At 34.7% G+C, this 22,143-nt stretch overlaps 1 protein-coding gene across 1 annotated transcript in view; it reads right to left on the bottom strand.

The window, feature by feature from the left end:
* Nucleotides 1-22,143, bottom strand: part of EFNA5 (ephrin A5) — a 340,811-nt gene that overhangs the window by 179,984 nt on the left and 138,684 nt on the right. The gene's annotated exons all lie outside the window — the stretch shown is intronic.

Raw genomic sequence — 22,143 nt, 5'->3', positions numbered from 1 at the left:
CTCTCTCTCTCTCTCTCTCTCTCTCTCTCTCTCTCTGTCTCTGTCTCTGTCTCTCTCTCTAGAGGAGAGTTCTCCTGAGTACTGACCATGCTTTAATAGAGCAAGAGCAGCCACTAGGTTGAATAATGTAGCAGCCAAAGACAGAGCTGGTGGGAGGAAAGATACTCAAGGATCTCAAATTATGTTCCCAGTCAATTAGTAGCAATTAGGAAGCAAAAGTATGCTATGCCAAAAAACAAAATCCCATGGCAAGGGTCTCTCTTATTATGCTGCTTTCTCCAGTGACATTTAGATACATCTTTTGGTATTCATAGATGCTAGGGCTGTCCTAAGAGAATATGCTCTTATGTACAACTGAAGAAGTAAAGTTAATTCAAAAAAGCAACACAAACCAGCTACATCAAAACTGAAGTTTCCAGCATCAATAGAAGCCAAGTAATAAAACCACCAATTCATGAAAGACAGGAAACTACAATTCTGAACTATGAACCTAAAATTAATTACTTGTCATACCTGGGTCTCCTGAGTTTCGATGTCAAGTCTTTTCAATATTTCACATCCTTCAGAGGAGCCTTAATATTTCCAAATGTTCTTATCCTGAAAGATCAAATCTTTGTTCATCCCCACAACCCAAAGTTAAAGTAACCTCAGACTGTTTCAACAGGCATAATTCTGCTCTGGCTATGTGGTAACACAGAATCAATCCATTTCCCTGACATGTTATTACATTGTTTTATGATATGACTTCATCTAGGGAACTTGTCTCTTGCCCAGGTACACACAACAGATTGCTGCTACTCATAACTTCTGTTTTTCCAGATAAAGTTTCTTGCATTGAATTATACCTCAAGTTATTCATGAGGTCAAATATCAGGAAGTACTGACATTCACCTCCTGAAGTTTTTTGCCATCAAAAACCCTCCACATTAGGTTTTGAAATACATAGGTAAACAGACATACTATTTGTTTATTGATAATCTTTTAAAACTTCAAAGTACTTTCAAGAAGACTATATAGGGCTTTGATTATATTTGATGGAATTAAGATATACATAAAATTTTTTTGTCATGATATTCCTACCCAAAATACATGCCGTTTTTGTGAATTAGAGGAATACAAATATAAATAATCTGGTCTTGGCAAAGTCATATCAAAAATATTCTTAAAGTAATACTATCAGAAATTTTTCTTTTCTACTTAGCCCACTCTATAATTTTAAATTATCCATTTGGAATTTCTGTACAATATTAAAACAAAAAATGGATATGTAGAATTTGCCAGTTCTGAGAAAAAAAGGTTTAGTTTAAAAAGAAAAATAATACCACAAATGAGGCTCTTTTCCAAATAAAACCTATTTGAAAAACTGCCTTATTATTTGAATGCATATTTTAAATGTCAGTAAAAAGTACACATGTGCACACAGACATGATAAAATTTAGTGGGTATCTTAGAAGTGAAAAAATCTGAGACATGCTATAATTATTTTCATAGGCCTTGGGAAAACATTCAAGTGTCAAAAAAGTTTTCTTAAACATAATTTAGATCTTTAAAAAATAAAGCTGTTTGAAAAGCATTTTAATTTTGATACTGTTGAAACCAATACTAAATGAGACCAGGAGGGCTTAATGTTCCCCCTTTGAACTGTAAGCACTGTTCAGCTTATGTCAGGTGTGATGAAGTGAGTGTAAGAGTGACAAAACACAGTGACTCATTTTCCCATTCTCTCCTAATTTCCCATTCATAGCTTTGTTTTCCTCTTTAGAAAAGAGTAGGGGAAACTACCCTCCATTCATTTTCAAAAAGGTCCATAGAACAATTTCAGGGCTTACAGGGACAGTGTGTCACTAGGACAACAAAAATAAGCACAAGACAGATGTGAAGGCCAGAATTCTTCAAAGGCAAGAGGGTTTGACACTTCATAAATCACTGTGTCGCTCTGGTATAATAATAACTGTTCTCATGGACTGTACTCAAGATTTTCTTTCTTAATACGACCTAGTTTATCCTTGCATACCACATCTGGCTTATCACTAAAATGCCCTATTAATGCAACAAACCAATAGAAACTATACTGTGTAACTTTAGTCCTTACGACACTAGAATGCTCTCAAAAGGTACTTTATAATGGAATAGTTGCTTTAACGATGGAAACTTCTTTGGAAGAAAACATAAAGACTTAAAAATCTTGCTTGCTTATTTATTTAGCTATTTTCTCATCTATAACTCACCAAATATTGCTTACAAAGCACTTCATCCTGTACGTTCCTTGATTTGGGTAAATTCACACCAGAAATACATTAAAATCTACTTCTACCTTAAATATGTTTCTCAAAATTAATGCACAGCATAAGAAATTTTGGTTTTTAATTGCTATTAGTAAGTTAACAAGAATCCAGTTGTTCTATATCATCTAGAATGAATTGTTACAAATGTCCAAAGGTCAGGATGTTTCTGCTATTTCTTGTAATAAATGAACTTTAATATTACAATGTTATTAAGAGAATTGATAATCATCTGAACAATGCTTTTCATACTTTCATATATAATTTTGAACTCTATCATATCAAATGAGAAATTTATCTTTTGCTTGTTTATTTCTTGCTAAGCCACCATATTCTAATTATTTTGATGATATAAATTAGAAATCAAAACTTCAATTTCTATTTGAAAATATAATGGGATATGAATTCTTAAGTAGTTTGAATATGTAAAAAATTACAGAAAAAACAGCTCCTATTTTGACAATGGAAATGCTTCACTTTTTCTTAACTTTGTTAAAGAGAAAAGCTATGTAGAGAGAATCCCTTTATTACAGTAACCTATCTACCCTAAAATAGCTTATGGACCATTTAACTTCTATTTACTTGAACTTCACAAGAGAAAAGACACAGAGGAAACAAGAACATAACATAAATAAGAATATTACTGTTTGATATTTATTCTTGTAAAAAATGGAAGATCTTTACCTGAGTGTACAATGTTATAATTTGCTATTTGTTCTTTGAAAGACTGAATACCAGCCAGATGTTTCTGACTGGTCAGATAACCTTCAAATTTTCTAGATTTGGGAATTTATTATGACATATGTTATCATGAGAGTATTTTAGATTGTTTTAACTAACCAAAAGAATGTCTTTAAAAAGCATCTAATGGAAAATTTATTATCTCAATTTTTACTATCATTTAAAAGAAGTAAATACAGAATGACTTCATCAATTATGACCTAAAATATGGTATATTTTAGATAGCATATACTTTTATCATTCCTTTTTAGGAATGGATTCTGTGACATGTAGGGAATCAAAATGTCTGTTTATTGCCTGGCATATTTCATATCAAATGTGCAAAGAATCATAAAGATACTAATTTATAGGATCATAGGATTTAATGGTAAAAGAACAATAAAGCTTAGGGCAGCTTTGGTTCACAATAATGAGAAGGTAGAGGGGGAAGAAAATTATTTAGAGCACTTGTACCTCCAAATTTCTACAAAGAAAAGGAATTACACAAAAGGAAGATTTTGGTTCCATGAATAACATCAATTTCTAAAAGAGTCTCTATCATTAACAGAGAATGCAAAGATAATATTCATTGTACATATTATACAAGCATGTGGTAATTCTCAAAAGGTTTAAGTGTACTTATCTGTCATCCCTTCACTTTATTTCTTTATTGAAATAAATCCCTTTGCAATAACAAATGAGAGTTTTCCACTTATCCTGTATGCAGATGAGGTACAGGTCTGCTTTTACAATGAATTAGTGAAAGACAATGACTACAGGTAGCACAAGGAGTCTGGGGGTTATCAATAGCAATTGCCTGAAACAGACATATCTCCTTTTTCCCCTTACATTTTCTTTTAGTTGTTTTAATAGAAATAATTAAAATGCACATTAAAGCAACCATATGATTTTGTTATATCTTTGATTTAGCAGCAAGACAACAATTAAAAATTAATTTCTCCACTTATAATTTGGTTCTCTAAAAACAAACTTGAGTTTTTCAAATTTTATTACATTTTAGATAATCAGAATGATGCTGCATAACTTTTTGCTCACCAATGACCATCTTTGATGCAGAGGAAGTTATTAAAGGATGTCTGTTTCCAAATCTTAAATTACCACTATGGATCACTAGAATTCTATGAAATTACTTTTAGTTGCCTCAGTAAATAAATTCTATGGCATTGTCTAAGCAAAAGTTAGTGGCTGCTAGCTTCAGTGAAGGATATTTTCCACACTAAAAATTAAAAATCCTTCTGAATTCATGAAACTTCATACCAGTGAGGAAATTAAACCATCCTCCTGACCTCACTTCCTCATCATTTTACCAGGTCAAAATTCATGGAAGTAGTATAATAAATATGCTCTCCTGCCCCCTTCCTTGCACCACAAGAAATAGTCTTTCTTGTTTCCACTATTTACAATAACATAATTTCCTGATAGATGGCTGGGAGGAGACATCAGTGACAGGAAAGCATTCTAGTATTGTCCTGGTCACACACCAGTGCCTGCTCAGAATCTGAGTTGAGTAAATGCAAGCTAGAAAAGTACTTCAAAATAGGCACAGCCAGATGTCACTTGTGCTTATACTAATATACTGTACTAGGTAGATATAGAAAAAGAAACATTACTGCCTTATAACTTCATAAGTAAAAGGGATTGTCACCACCCAACATATATTTACTTAAATTGAAAGATAAATACATGCAGATTTAACTCTACTAGCTACAAGGAATATACATATCCAGTACAACTGTTTCATCCAAGGAAAGATCTAACTAATTACAAAAATGTTGAATCAGCTTTAAATTATTTTATGTTAAAATTAATTATGTAATCTCTATAATCTGACCAAGATTACTTCTCCAGCAGTGTTTTGAAGTTAAAAATTCCTCAAAGAAGCTTCAGCAGAGTTGGTAAAGCTTTTTAGGCATTTAGAGTAAAATCAAGAAATTAACTAAAGAAATCTAAAGCAGGTGAAATGGAAAGGGTGTGATTAAGAAGTGCACAATAGAATTAAATCCTCAATCCTGTTTTGCAGGAGTGTTATATGAATGGGAGAAATGTACTATAAACTAGTTAAGCAACAACTCCAAGATCACTTGCTAAAGTGACAAAGACAAAATAAGAGACTAGGGGGTGGTGATTCTTATTCCAGAGTTGCTTTATTTTGCAACAGCATTGAAGGAATTTTGTTTTTGTTGTTGTTTTCAGTTAACAATTATCATTTAAATCAGTTCTTCTTGAGTTAATTTTAAATTCTTACACTCCAATTAACATAGATTCTTTCACTTAAAGTTAAGTTCCACCATAAACAAGCAAATGAAATTCTACCTTCAAACCATAGGCTTAAGTACCCAAAGGACTGATTTAAATGGTTCCACAAAATTGAAGGAGCCTAATATTAATATGTATTTGTTGTCATAATGGCATTACTGTAGTGGCCTAGATTTTTGAGCCTGAATGTAAATTTCCTTCATTTATTGCTGTACCTATATATACAAAGCAAAATGAAGAATTAAGGTAATTATCCAAATAATACAAGCAAATAAAAACTTTTCATGAAATATTCAAATAATTCAAGCTAAATGATTTTGCAGGAAAGATTAGATTTTCTGGATAATTATCTCAGTTGCTCATTGCTTAGATAAATACAGTCTAATATGTGAGACTCTCAAGGATATTCCTTAGACACTATTAGGCATTTGAAATTCTAGAACATTTTCCTGGAACCTGTTCTAAATTTATTTGTAAAGATTTATTTATTAAATAGTAAAGCGTGAACTATGATGGAAATGCAAAAGGACCACCTTCCAGTTGACTGATACTTTCCCTGACAACCATGTCTTAATAGAGTTTTTATACAATGTATATTCTTAATAATTTAATTCATGATAATTTAATATTATTGACATAAAACTTTTCAATATAGAAAACCATGACAGAACTAAAAATTTAAGTCATTAGGACTAGTCATTGAGTAAAGGTGATTCAGAGATTTTCAGATATTCGGACACTTTTTTCAATAGGCCACGATATCTTTCTCATAATGCTTATTGGAAAATTATGAAATTTTCTTAACTAGTAAAGAAAAAAATTTCTTTGGTCACCTTCCCATCTCCTTTACTTTGGATATAATTCTTTAATGATGATTTATTCCAACAAGAGTTTTCTTATTTCCTATCACATTTACATTTTTTTTCCTTCCATAGATTTGTGTCTTACTTATGACCACTTCCATGTGACAAGAGAAAGCAAACAGAGCAATTTGGTTTATAACTAAAAAGAAATATCTTTTGCTCCCCAATCAAGTACTAAAGAGCAAAGGATTTCCAAATGTTCTGTTTCTAGAAAGCACTTGGGGAAACATAACTAAAAACTGCTGTACAGGACAAAAACTGTATAACATTTGGGAAGATAGATGATTTGTGTTGGTGGGGAAGTAACCAAACTGATAAAACAATGACACTTCTTTGGACCTTCCTCCATTTTTTTTTGACATGTTCAATCAGTGAATACTCAGTGCTTTGTTTCAACTATCTTTCTGAGATGAAATATATACTGAACGGTGTTTCTGTAGCAGCTTAGTTTCAGTTTCTTAGAAGGCAGAAAGAGAGGCAAATTGTCATAAAATAAAGGATTTATCAGAGGCAGCTAAGTGGTCCAGTGAATAGAGCACTGGGCTTGGAATCCAGAATACTTAGCTGCCTCTGATAAATGAATACATCAAAAATCTTCCTACTGGTTAGAGCTGTCCAAAAGTACAATGAATTGTCCAAGAGGTAGTCTTCAAGCAAGAATGGAATGACTACTTCTCATGTACATTCTATGGTAGAATACATAACTTCTTTACATATTGGTACAATAGATGGCCCCTGAAACCTCTTCAAATTTAAACATTCTGTGATTCTGTTGTGGGGTACAGTCAATGTTGTGGGGTGTAATGGTGAACCCCTGGGTTCGGGAAGGATACCTTTCGCAAGAATGAAAGACTCGAAACTTAGCTTAAAAATAAAAAAAAGAGAATTATTGGCCAGCAAGATAGCATGAGTGGAACAACCCTGGAGGGCTGCTCCCAGAATGCTTCAGTTCAGGTGTTTTTATATTCTTTACAACAGTGAGGATGTGATGTTGTGTCGTGGCGTGGAGTGATTCTAGAGTGGTAAACATTCAGGTATTCAGTGGGGTGTTTGGTCATCTGATCAGGGTCTGCCTGAAGACCCTCATAGTTTAGGGAACAGGTGGATGCCTGGGGGTGCATTTCTATATCCATCTCAAACTAAAGGAGGATCCAAGGATGATAATAATCTCAGGGTCTTATAGAAGTTATCAGATAGTTCTTGGGTTAGTAGTCACAAGGATAGAAAGGAGCAAAGGAATCTCCCTGTTTATAGTTTGCCTGGATTAGGGGGTACAATGCCCATGCCAATTCTATCTTGGGAAAACGCAAGTATTTTATATGTACTTTAAAGATTTCAGTTTTCTAGAAGTCATGGATTTGGTTTATTAAGACATCAAATAAAAATATTTAACTTATTTTAAATTTAAATTTCACTTTCAGATCCAACAATAGAACTATAACTATGTAAGATTTTATAATCTCTATTTGAAAGAGGCATTAGAAACCATCTCATTCAAATCTAATTTAAAGATGAGGAAACTGAGGCCAAGATGAACAAACTCTTTTGCCCAAAGTCTTAAAAGTGGAAAGTAATAATACCACCGGGATTAACATCTAGATAGTCTTATTCTAAATACAATACTTAAAAAAAATAACTACTTCATACTACTGAAATTATAACTCCAGATGAAATACAGAAAATAACATCTTATTTTTACATAACAATTTATAATTCCAAAAATTATTTTCCAAATTATTCTTTTCTGAATAATTTACATATAAGCACTTTACATAGAAATGCAGGGAGGCAATAAGAAATTGACTGCAGACTTCAAAGTCAGCAAGATCAACACTTGGGTTTGTACTCTTAACATAAACTGGCAGTCAATCCCTGGGCAAGTCACAACCTCTCAAAGCTCCAGGGAGCTCTCTACTCTTACAAGGTGTGGGAGAAGGTGATAACTTGTACTGGCAGGGAGAGTTTCCTGTTCAGTAAGTTCCCTATACAAGAGAAATCATAAGACTAGTCCCTATCTCTATAGTACTTTACAAACAATATTTCACTGGATCCTCAAACAACCTTTAGAAAGAGGCAGAATACTTATCACTATCCCCATTAAACAGATGGAAAAACTGAGGTTCCACAGCTTAAAGTTGTTTGCCTAAAGTCACAGAGTAAAGGCCAGAAGTAGAGTCCTAACCTAAATGAGTCTCTGATTCTTTCCACCATTCATTTGATCCCAACCCTATAACATAGACAGAGGCCATAGGGCTAGTTGGTAAAAGCCTTAGGACTAAAATCTAGGGCATTCTCTTTCCATCTTATTATAGAGAATGCCATAAGGGTTTCTTATCATACATAAATAAACTTATAAAGTGACACTTTGTAGAAAAACAAATTAAATTAAATTCCTTTTTTAGAAAGCAAGAAGATATAACTGAATAATTATATTTTCTATTCATTGGATTGAACAACAAGTTGTTATAGATATAAAAAGCCAATCAAATGGCAATAGACTAATTAGTCATAGAAAGATGTATACTCACATTCCTTTTGTTACGGAATATATATTCAAGAATTTGAATAGTACAAACAGTTAAAATGAAATACAGCAATGTGGTTTAGTCCTTTCAATCATGTCCAACTCATTTGAGGCTTTCTTGGTAGAGATATTGGTATGGTTTCCTGTTTCCTTCTCCAGCTCATTTTAAAGATGAGGAAACTGAGGCAAATGGAATTAAGTGACTTTCCAGGGTCATACAGTTGGCATCTGAGTCCTGGCTTGAACTCTGGTCAACCTGACTCCAAGCTCAGTGCTCTATCCACTATGCCACCAAGCTTCCCAAAACATAGCAATAGAGAACTATTAAAGACAGGGAAAACTTTAGAATTATAAGTGGTATTTAAAGAGTATTTTTAAAGAGCATTCATTCTGAATTTTTCATTTATTTATTTACTTGTTTCTACCTGTAAGAATACTAGCCAAAGGTGTGGAAACTCCCTTCACCAAGGCAGATCAGTAACATCTATAATTTATAGCTTTCCTGAAACATTGAGAGATTAAGTAGGATGAAATAATTTGCCAGAGGCAGGACTTGGACTCCCATCTTCGCTGACTCCAAGTCCAATGCTCTGTCCACTAACACCACATTATCTTTTCCTACATTTTTTAAAAAGGAAATTGAAGGGGCAGCTGGGTAGCTCAGTGGATTGAGAGCCAGGCCTAGAGACAGGAGGTCCTAGGTTCAAATCCGGCCTCAGACACTTCCCAGCTGTGTGACCCTGGGCAAGTCACTTGACCCCCATTGCCTACCCTTACAACAATCTTCCACCTATAAGTCAATACACAGAAGTTAAGGTTTTAAAATTAAAAAAAAAAAAAAAAGGAAATTGAGACCCACAGAAGTTATTTAATGATGTACAGTAAGAAGTAAAACCTGAATTTGACTGGGTTAATTGCTCAAACTCTGAATCAGGTCCTTTTCCAACTGTCTTCCCTCCTTCCTTCCATCACCAACTCCTTTGTGCTAATTAAGCATTTATTATTTGTAGTATGGCATAATGGATAGAAATTCAGTCTCAAACATAAGACATAGGCAAAAGCCCCACCTCTGACACACACACACACACACACACACACACACACACACACACACACACACACACACACAGAGTGAGTGACCAGGAGAGGTTACTTTAATGCCTCGGTGATCTAGCAAAGTCTCAAAGCCTTTAGAAGAGTCAGAGCATTCACTGATAAAGAAAGTTTTGTTGAGTCCCTAACCAAAACCTTGTACTAGATACCATAAACAGAAACACAAAAAGAGAAGCAGCATGCTGTAGTAGATAAAAGCAGGATTTGTGAATCAAGAAGACCTGAGTTCAAACTCTGCCTCACATATTAATGAGTTGAGTGACTTTGGACAAATCACAACTTTTCTTATGCCTCAGTTTCCTGTAAAATTTCTAGATGATGAGTTCCTTTCTAGTCATACATATTATCTTCTATAAACAACTGCTGCCTAAAAGAGATTTCTACTAAGGGGAATATTACACAGATGCAGCCAATTATATGTACAAAGTAAATAAATAAATATAAAACATTATCAACATTAATGGAGAGCAATAGAAATCAGAAAAAGTAACTTTTGGTCATCTCGGCATGAGCAAACCTAAATTCAAACCGCAAACTCAAAACATAGTATCAAAAAAGTTACAACTAGTTCCCATCATGCAATTCACAAAACACAGTGTACTAGGCCTGCTCATGAATCCTCTAGTAAATATCTCTAGAGAACTTACAATTTCTTTGAGAAGGTAAGTCATCTAAAAATGGTAATAGTGATATACTATGTACCTCACAAGATTTTGCAAGAAAAATTCTCCTTGTACAGATGACAAGAATGAATATACAACAAATGATGCCTTCTCTACCAGGGTGGGGAAGAAAGGGGGAGGTTACCTGGGTATTTTAATGTAACAAATAAATGCAAAATTTTAAAAAGAATAAATGCAAAACATATCACAACTCAGAAATACAGATATATGGCATACTTCAGTATTTGGGGGGCAGGGTTAAACGAAAACAGGAATAGCCAGTACCACATTATAGGAAAATCAGGATTTTAAAATAGGTCACCCAGCTGAAATTATTACCTAAAACTAACAATATAAAATTCATCAGGCTTAAATTTAAAGTCTTATACTTGAGTTCTACAAATAGACAGAATGTAAGAAATTTGCCTTAACTGCAACTCATGAAAAAATAACATAGTTGTTTTAGTTGACTGAAAGCTCAATGAGCTAAAAGTATGACATGGATGTCAAAAATGTTAATGCTATCTTGAACCGCATCAAAAGAAATAGGATTTCCAAACAACTACTGATTATATATATATGTGCATATATATATATGCACATATATATATTCACTGATCATATGAAGTATTGTCTAATTCTGGGTACCACATTTTAAAAGGAATATTGACATAATGCAGAATGACAAAAAGAATGCATCTAGAAAGAAAGGTAGGAAAATGATGTCATTTCCAAGAAAGGATAAAGAAACTAAGGATATTTTGCCTACAGAAGGGAATATTTAGGAGGGAAGATGATAACGATATTCAAATATCTATATGACTATTATGTCAAAGAGGGATTTAACTTAAATATATGCAGCTCCAGGTATGGTAGAAAAGGGAGAAGAAGGGATACTAAAGGTTAAGTTATGGGAAGGTACTGTTCACTATAAGAAAAAAATTAGAGATGTCCAACAACAAAAATTATATCTCCTAGCTAGAAATAATCAAAAGAAATATGAATGACTACTTACTTATCTGGCATGCTTTAGGAAGGATTATTGTTTAAAATGGGAAGTTGTGCTAGATGATCTCAAAGTTCTCTTCCAACATGATATCTCTTGTTCATAAAAATACTAGTCCTGCATACATTAAACTCAGTTCAACAAAGGTAGTATTTTATTTTGATCAGAAAAAAATTTTTTTAAATATTTCTATAATAAGCAGGAATTCATCTATATGGCTACTTGATTTAGTGGCTTCCTCCAGGTTATTATTTCTGCTGATAGCTACATAAGATAAGGATGTTGTCAGTTGTAAATTATTTCACCCAGCTTGACAGATTATCAACTTTAATGGTAAACAAATACCTGTCTTTTCTGCATAGTTTGAGATTGGATAGAACTGATGGCATGCTGGGATTCCCTAGCTGAGGAAGAAAAAAAATATGGATATTAGCTTCAGGATATGGAGGTTAATGGAATACGGGAACAGTTTTGTTTTATGGGCACTGCTAAAGACAGATCACTGTGGAGATGGGCACAGGTATTATTTCTTATCTGGAAAAAAAAAAAAACCTAAGGTTAAAAGATGAAGCAACAGAGTGTGAACACTGCATGGGACAATTATTAGTCAAGAGCTCTGACTAAAGGTGAATGGCCTGCTGGGAGATGCAAGACATCTGATAGGTAAAGTCAGTCTTGCCCCAGGGCCATGACCTCATTAATAGTTAAACAACATCACTGAAAATTAATGACCCACACTTGACTGCCCAGTGAAACTGCACTCCTCTTTACAACAGGTTAGGAATCATAACATTCACATCCAAGCAGGGAGCCTGGCAGGCAATGGTTACAGCAATTCCTTTGAGAATTAGCACACTGAAATGAGAAATGGCAAGACAGATGAAGGAATAGACTACATCCGGACTATGTGATAGGACATGAAACAAAAGAAACTTGGAACAAAAGAAGTCAAAGAACTGCCCATGTGGAAAATATTTAGAAATGGAGAAACAAGAAAGGTATTGTATCAAAATTAGCTGAGCTGACCTACACACCTGACTTCAGGGTAAGGAAACACGGTTGCCCATTAAGTGATCTACAATCCACCTGGCATATAGCATTATGTGAGAACTATTCTTTAGGCTTCTCTTCTACCCATAAGTACTTATTTTTAAATCACTAGCAAGGAAGAATGAGCAGTAGAGGTGGGTTTAAACTATGCATTAAATGGTCTCATTTTAACCATGAGATTTTGTATGGTAGATATTTGGTTATATGGGCATTCATATGACCATCTACCCCAATAAAACAAAGAATATCCTCATAATCTATAGAGGTCTTTTTCTTACTTTGTGAACAGATTTCTTAAAATAAATTCACTTTGTGACAGTTGAAGACTAAATTCCTGAGATAGTCCTTTTTTTTTTTTTTTTAATTTATTGGGACTGGGGGAGGGAAGAAGTATTGGTTCCTGCGTTGGATAGCTTAGACCTTTGGGGACCCATCTCTGAAGAATTCTTTAACAGCTGATATGACAGGGATGTCCATTACCCAAATGGACAGCACTCTCTATTGATCAGTGTTCCACTTAGCAATCTCATCTGTCATCCTATTGTCTCTGGCCTCACTATAAAAGAGGGAAGATGGGGGTGGAGCAGCCATTCTTGTTTTTCCCAGATTTTAGAATGTTAATCTACATTCCAGGCACAAGTGAGCAATTAAAATGTGTAATGAGAACTCACAATACTTCAACTACAGAGAAGCAAAAATCAGGCTTCTTCATATCTCCCCCACACAGGCCACAAAAAGTACACAAAAAAATCCACTCCTGAAAAGCTCAGAATACCAGAATACCCTTTAAACCTCAGCTATGTCAAGTGCTTGTGTTGCTTCCATCCCTGCTTTCAAAAACTCATTTTAACTGATAAAAAGGAATATTTTAGGAAGAAAGGGAAAAGCCTAACAAAACAATAAAAAGTCTACCTAATCCACCAGTTAATCATTTGGGGGAAAGTCTTGCTCTGCATGTAATTAGATCTATGCAGTTAAACAACCATCAAACATTTTCTTATACAGGGTATGTTTTTATATAGTTCTCATATGAAAGGTTAAATTGGGCATAAGAGAAGCAATCTTGATACATTTAATAGTCTCTCCCCAAATACACATAAGAATACATGTTACGGAGCTGGAAGGCTTCTTTATCCTTTCACCAAATGCAATAACAGAAATAATTAAACATCTCTCAGACCTGAACTGCATAGTCATTAGCCAATAGTCAATGATTAGAACTGCTACTGGAGCTTGAACAGTACGTTACCCTGGCTTTTCTAGCTATTTCTATTCAGAAAGCTTTCCATATCCAGATTTCCCTTGAGAACCATTTTATGATGCTATAAAGAGGGGAACTCCAAGGCACCTGAGCCACACACAGGACTATCAAATAACATTTAATTGCTGGATGACACCGAGTGGCTGGGCTTGAATTCTGAACTCTAAATACTATCCATGCAACTGTGTGCATAGATAAGGTTGTTATGATAGCAACAAATAAAACCAATTAAACCTGGGGACAACAGAGAGACACTTTGGGATTTTGACTTTCAATATAAATAGGTTTAAGTATGTGTAAATTCAAAGAAGTCTGATATAATCTCAGTTACATAAGGAATATTGCAGAGATTTTTTTACTCTTTGCTGGATGTACCTGTTTATGTTTTCCTGTGCAAAAACATAAGTGGAGGGAGCTCTAGATATATAAAGATACAAAAGCTGTTAATTAATTTTACAATTTTATTGAGTAAAGGTTGGTAAAAACTGTACAACTAGTTTATTTTTAAACACAATGCCATTTAGGGTTTAAACTGACATGCATGAAAATTCCACCTTAAACACATTGCACAATTTTTTTCACCTTTTCACATTAAGTTAGTCCTTTGCCTTTTACTTGATGAAATTCTACTAGCCTCTCTGGTGGGTAGCACTCATATTCTAGTCTTCTTCATAATATATTTCCCAGTGCAACAGCCAAAACACCAGTCTGAAGCTCTAAACCTTAACACCAAGTTACTGCTGCTAGACCACAGATAAGAAATAGCAAGCTGAATTGGGGTGAAAGGGACAATATATGTGAGCTCCCCAGAAAGCTTATCAAAATCTGACAGCTAAACAGAATGCTAAGAAATCTATCAACTAAATGATGTCCTAAAGGAAAACAAAATTGATAGAAAGCAAGGGAACTGGGTTTCATTTCAAAATGGGCTGTTGTGGTTTTTTTTTTTAAATAGAGTATGGATTTCTGAAGAGAAATATAAGCAGAAAACAAAGGAGTAAAGAAAGTTAGTCACTAATGAAAACATTAGTACCATTTTCTTTCCTTTCCAAAATAACTTTTTTTGTGTATGTGAGCAGGATGTTCAAGTAGCATCTTTTCCTCATGAAGAGGCCAAATTTAACAACGTCTTTTCAACAGAATGCTAAAATTCCATCACATTTAGTTTATAAATAGAATAAAATAGGTTGAACTATTGTCTCAGAGAATTAAGTTCAACAGTGAGATTTTGAATAGTATATTTAAAGAGGTGAGAAAAATCACATATGGAAAATGAAAATGTGTGTATACAAATGGAAAAAAAAATCTGAGTGAGCCATGCAAACACAAATAAACACTTTGAAAATGTGGTATCAGCCTGTTAAGTTAAATGGCATCTAGTAGCTCTAATTTTGAAACTGAACAGACCTTTATCAGGTCTACATTTAGATTTCATAATGTAAGTGTGGTAAGTAAACTATAATGATCTAAAAGAAAACCAAACTATTAAAGTTTGGAAAGGATATTGAAACTGGAATTATTGGGGTAATAAGGTGACTCAGTGGAGAATAAGCCCCCTAGAGATGGGAGGTTCTAGATTCAAATCAGACCTCAGGTATTTCTGAGTTGTGTGACTGGGCAAGTTACTTAACCCAAATTGACAGCCCTTACCACTCTTCTGCCTTGAAACCTATACTTAGTATCAATTCTAAGACAGAAGGTAAGGATTAAGAAAAAAGAAACTGGAATATTTAAATTGCAAGGGAAAGGCTTAAAACCACAAGCAGTGGAAAGAAGATTGGACTAAGAATTAAGGAAGGTCTGGGTTAAAAGCCCACTTCCAAGACTTGTTATGTGCTTATAGGCAAGCTACTCACCCTCTCTGAGGATTAACCTACACTTCTACACCTTGGGATAATTATACCTGTAGAAGTTACCTCAAAGGATTGGGGAAAGAATCAAATAAGATAATTCTGAAGATTTCCAGCATTCTCAAAGGGCTATATGAATGTCTATCATGTGAATAGTTAGTTACACAAAGGGCAAAGACAAGACATCCTCAAATTCAGACATAAAGAGATGTCTCTTTAGATTACTGTACATGAAAAAAGGAACAGCTAGTTTTGAAACTATTTGAAGAAAATAAAGAATTTCTCTGAAAATCTTTGAAAGTAAATGTTTGTCAGGATTAATTCATTTAGTTTTTGTCTCTTTTCTTTCTAGGATGTCAATCAATCAATAAGAATTCACTAAACACATACTATGTGCCAAGTTCTATGCTATTTTCTGGGAATACAAATACAAAGAATGAAACAATCCCTGCATGTAAGTACCTTTCATTCTAATAGGGAAGATAAGGAGTACGTATGTAAATATAACAGCAGAATTATAAAGTTAATAAATGCAAATATATAAAGTATCTCAATGCATCGAAATATGGGACTTGAGGGGATCAAGAAAGGCTTCATGAAGAACATAATGTTTGATCTACAACTTAAAGGAAGGAAGAATCAGTAAGAGGTGAAGGTAAGGAGGGAGTCCTACAGGCATAGTGGATAGCCAGAAAAAAAGGCAGGAGATAGTGTCCAGTGTGAGGAGCACAGATCAAGCCAGTAAGTGCTGGAATAATGTTGAATAAAGGATGAAAAGCTAAGTTTGGAGCCTGGTTTCGTAAGGCTTAAAAAGCTAAGCAGAGGAATTATTTTCATTTTAGAGACAACATAGAGACAATGGAGTTGAATGAGTACAGCAACTACTTCATTAGATGTATGTTTAAAGAAAATTACTTTGGCAATAGTTGGGGAGAGACTTGAGACAAAAGACTTTGGGAGACTTTTACAATGTAGATGAGAGGTGATAAGACCTGAACTAATGGAGTCACTCTGTGAGTGAAGAGAACAGGTAAGATATGAAATGTAGAGACATTGAATACAGCAAAATTTAGAAACTAATTGGAAATGTGGGGTGAGTTAGGAACTTGAGGTGCTACAAAGATGGCAATGTCCTTGACAGAAACAGGGAAGTGTGGAAGGGGTAAAGGTTGAAGAGAAAAGATGAATTCAGCATTAGCCATGATTTTAAGATATCTCCAGTCAATACAATATTATACAATACAAAATACAATACAAAACTTTGCTATTACTGACAAGGACACTACTATCCTTCCAGTCCAACCAGTTTTAGAATTTCTTCCTCACTTTTACTCACTTCATACATCCAATCAGTTGCCAAATCTTGCCAATTCCATTCTCTACAATATCTCTTATATTTAGTCCCCCTTTTCCCCCATTCAAACAATCATTGTGTTTCATTACCTTTCACCTATATCAGTGATTCTCAAAGTATGGTCCAGTGTCTCCTACACTCTTCAAGTGCCATTTTAGAACATCTTTGAGGTCAAAACTATTTTCAAATTAATATTAAGATATCTTAATTCCTAATATTTAACTATTGATAAATATAACCCCCATACAAACTGTTTGACAGAGGAGGCCCCGAATAATTTTAAAGTATATGTAAGAGTCTTAAAACAAAAAAGTTTGAAGACAACTAAGCTAGATGATTTTAATAGCCTCTTATTTATTTGTTCCTTTCTTTCCAAGTCACTGTCTATTATAATTTGCCTTCTATGTAGCTACCAAAGTGATTTTTCTAAAGCACAGGACTCTATAGAGTGGGTCCCATGCTCCTTAACACCTTTAGATAATAAGAAGAATTTAGATTGACTTTGTTTGGCATTGTAGCTCTTTGCAACCTGGTTTCTTCCTGGATGGGACAATGTTAGGAAATGCTAAATCAAAAGAAATGAGTTCAAATCTTGTCTCAGGTATGTACTAGCTGTGTGATCCTGGAGACGTCATTTAACCCCTCTCTGATTCCGTTTCTTCATCTAAGGAATGGGGATATTACTAGCATCTACTTCTTAGGATAATTATAAGTATTATACATTACTTCCCTTCTCATACTCTGGGAGCAAGCCATGCCAAATTTTTTTCTCTTAATCCACATGAGGTTCCATCTCCTATCACTATGCCTTTGAAATAGCTGCACCTTATGCTTTCTAGACTCCCTGGTTTCCTGAAGGACTCAGTTTAAAGGCAACCTTTGGAAATAAGCCTTTCCCTTAAAGACTAGCCTATGTACACCTAAAAACATAAACTGTCTGATTCTTTTCTATTTATCCTCTATTGTTAGAACATAGCAAATGCTTTATAAATGTTTGTTGATTGAATATAAACATCACAACAATTAGAAAAAAGAGAAAATAAGGGAAATTCAGTCAGCAAAATATTTAATGGATATCTACACTATGTTTACAGCATCATGCTAGGGACTATGGTGATACCAGTTTTAAACATTGCCATTACCCTCTAGAAGTGTACAATCTCATTGGAGGGGAAAGTTATTTCTAAGTGATAAACTAATCCATATATGGTTAGAGCAAACAGAAACTGAGAGAAGAGTTAAGATAAATGAGGAAAGGAGAACTGACCTGAGTAGAATATGGGCAGACAATATATTTCTTCTGACACCAGCATCATTCTTAGATGCTTCATTGTGGTATACTTGGTGATCTCAGGTTCAAAAAAGCACCCACATTCCAGGAAAAACAAGGTTCCTTCTGGTTTCTTTAGCATTATTCTCAACTCTATCCTGACTCATTCTCCTGTTCTTTATATATTCAATGAGTTACTAAATCTTGCCTTTTTTACCTCCAATAGCCTCAGTTTGGCCTTGTTACAAATAAAATTATCTCAAGAGATTACTTTTTGGTAAGAATATCAATTTATTGATTATAGAAGTTCATTGGTTGGGCCAGCATCATAACCAATAAAGTGACATAGGTCAATGGCTCTCTCTCAATGACCAGAGACCCTGAAGCTAGGACAGGCAGCTCAATATATAGATTTTTTTAAGGTACTCATCATTCAGCTCCTTCCCTGAACATCCCAACACATTTCTAATTGGTAAACATCTAATTAAGAGGTGACCCATTAATCTATCTACCCCTCCTCGTCCCCTTGCCAAGGGGAACAGGCTTACACAGGAAAAGAATCCTTGTCCCCTTCATTTAATAATCAAATTCTGTTAAAATGGAAGTGAGCTGCCAGACATGGGACCCCAAGTGGCTGGGGGTACCCATGGACTTTCCTGAGCGTATAGGCGGGTGAAGGCTCTACCCCGGGCACAAAGAAAGATCGCTAACACAGGGACTTTCCCAAGCGTCTAAATGGGTGAAAAGGAAAGAAGAAAACCAAATTGACAGTATTAAAGATGAAAAGGGAGACCTCACCACTAATGAAGGGAAAATTAAGGCAATCATCCCTAAGAAAAAATCACCAGGACCTGATGGATTTACAAAAGAATTCTATCAGACATTCAAAGAGCAACTAATCCCAATACTATACAAATTACTTGATATGATAAGCAAAGAAGGAGTCCTACCAAATTCCTTTTATGACACAAATATGGTACTGATCCCAAAGCCAGGTAGACCAAAAACAGAGAAAGAAAACTATAGACCAATCTCCCTAATGAACATAGATGCAAAAATCTTAAATAGAATATTAGCAAAGAGACTCCAGCAAGTAATTAAGAAGATCATCCACCATGATCAGGTGGGATTTATACCAGGAATGCAAGGATGGTTCAACATTAGGAAAACCATCCACATAATTGACCATATCAACAGTCTAAGAAACAAAAATCACATGATTATCTCAATAGATGCTGAAAAAGCCTTTGACAAAATACAGCATCCATTCCTATTGAAAACACTGAAAAATATAGGAATAGAAGGACCTTTCCTAAAAATAATAAACAGTATATACCTAAAACCATCAACAAGCATTATATGCAATGGGAATAAATTAGAAGCCTTCCCAATAAGATCAGGAGTGAAACAAGGATGCCCATTATTCAACATAGTACTAGAAACACTAGCAATAGCAATTAGAGAAGAAAAAGAAATTGAAGGTATCAAAATAGGCAATGAGGAGACTAAGTTATCACTCTTTGCAGATGATATGATGGTATACTTAAAAAATCCTAGAGAATCAACTAAGAAGCTTGTAGAAATAATCAACAACTTTAGCAAAGTTGCAGGATACAAAATAAATGCACATAAATCATCAGCATTTCTATATATTTCCAACACATTAGAGCAGCAAGAGGTAGAAAGAGAAACGCCATTTAAAATCACCCTAGACAATATAAAATACTTGGGAATCTATCTACCAAAACAAACACAGCTATTATAAGAAAACAACTACAAAACACTTTCCAAACAAATAAAACTGGATCTCAACAATTGGAAAGCCATTAATTGTTCATGGGTAGGATGAGCTAACATAATAAAAATGACAATTCTACCCAAATTAATTTACCTATTTAGTGCTATAGCTATCAAATTACCAAAAAACTTCTTTACTGAATTAGGAAAAACTGTAACAAATTTCATTTGGAATAACAAAAGATCAAGAATATCAAGGGAAATAAAGAAAAAAATGTGAAGGAAGGGGGCCTAGCAGTACCAGATATTGAACTATACTATAAAGCAGCAGTAATCAAAACAATATGAGGGGCAGCTGGGTAGCTCAGTGGAGTGAGAGTCGGGCCTACAGACAGGAGGTCCTAGGTTCAAACCCGGCCTTCAGCCACTTCCCAGCTGTGTGACCCTGGGCAAGTCACTTGACCCCCATTGCGTATCCTTACCAATCTTCCACCTATGAGACAATACACCAAAGTACAAGGGTTAAAAAAAAAACACAATATGATACTGGCTAAGAGATAGAAGGGAGGATCAGTGGAATAGGCTTGGGGTTAATGACATCAGCAAGACAGTGTATGATAAACCCAAAGAGCCCAACTTTTGGGACATGAATCCACTATTTGACAAAAACTGCTGGGAAATTTGGAAAACAATATGGGAGAGATTAGGTTTAGATCAACATCTCACACCCTTCACCAAGATAAATTCAGAATGGGTGAATGACTTGAATATAAAGAGGGAAACTATAAATAAGCTAAGTGAACACAAAATAGTATACCTATCAGATTTCTGGGAAAGGAAAGATTTTAAAACCAAGCAAGAGAGAAAATTACAAAATGTTAATTAAATGGTTTTGATTATATCAAGCTAAAAAGCTTTTGTACAAACAAAAACAATGTAGTCAAAATCAGAAGGGAAACAACAAATTGGGAAAAAATCTTTATAACAGAAAAACTCTGACAGGGGTCTAATTACTCAAATATACAAGGAGTTAAATCAATTGTATAAAAAATCAAGTCACTCCCCAATTGAAAAATGGGCAAGAGACATGAATAGGCAATTCTCAGGTAAAGAAATCAAAAGTATCAATAAGCACATGAGAAAGTGTTCTAAATCTCTAATAATTAGAGAAATGCAAATCAAAACAACTCTGAGGTACCACCTCACACCTAGCAGATTGGCTAAATTGAAAGAAGGGGAGAGTAATGAATGCTGGAGAGGATGTGGCAAAATTGGGACATTAATGCATTGCTGGTGGAGTTGTGAAATGATCCAACTATTCTGGCTGGCAATTTGGAATTGTGCTCAAAAGGCTATAAAAGAATGCCTGCCCTTTGATACAGCCATACTATTGCAGGGTTTGTACCCCAAAGAGATCATAGTTAAACAGACTTGTACGAAAATATTTATAGCTGCGCTTTTTGTAGTGGCAAAAAACTGGAAAATGAGGGGATGTCCTTCAATTGGGGAATGGCTGAACAAATTGTGGTATATGCTGGTGATGGAATACTATTGTGCTAAAAAGAATAATAAACTGGAGGAGTTCCAGGTGAACTGGAAAGACCTTCAGGAACTGATGCAGAGTGAGAGGAGCAGAGCCAGAAGAACACTGTATACAGAGACTGATATACTGTGGTAAAATTGAAAGTAATGGACTTCTGTACCAGCAGCAATGCAATGACACAAGATAGCTCTGAGGGATGTATGGTAAAGATGCTGCCCACATTCAGAGGAAGGACTGCAAGAGAGGAAACATAGAAGATAAACAATTGCTTGAATGCATGGGCTGAGGTGGACATGATTGGGGACGTAGACTCGAAAGGACCACACCAATGCAACTAACAACAATATGGAAATAGGCCCTGAACAAGGACACAAGTTACAACCAGTGGAAATGTGCGTCGGCCATGGGTGGAGGGAGAGCGGGGGGTGAAAGGGAAAGTAGGGGTATGAAGCATGTAAACAGGTCAAAAATGAATATTAATAAATGTTTAAAAATTTTTACATTACATTTAAGTGATATTGCCAGATAAATTATAATTTAAATGCAGTTAAGGGAATCATCATTTTTATAGTTCATTTATTTATGCCTAGGAAAATAGATCTAGAAATTCAGAGCTGGAAAATGTCTCAGA

Source organism: Gracilinanus agilis, chromosome 1 (assembly GCF_016433145.1).
Source record: "Gracilinanus agilis isolate LMUSP501 chromosome 1, AgileGrace, whole genome shotgun sequence".
Classification (NCBI taxonomy): Eukaryota; Metazoa; Chordata; class Mammalia; order Didelphimorphia; family Didelphidae; genus Gracilinanus; species Gracilinanus agilis.
The sequence above is the reverse complement of the archived record's forward strand: the minus strand, read 5'-3'. Positions and strand labels throughout refer to the sequence as shown.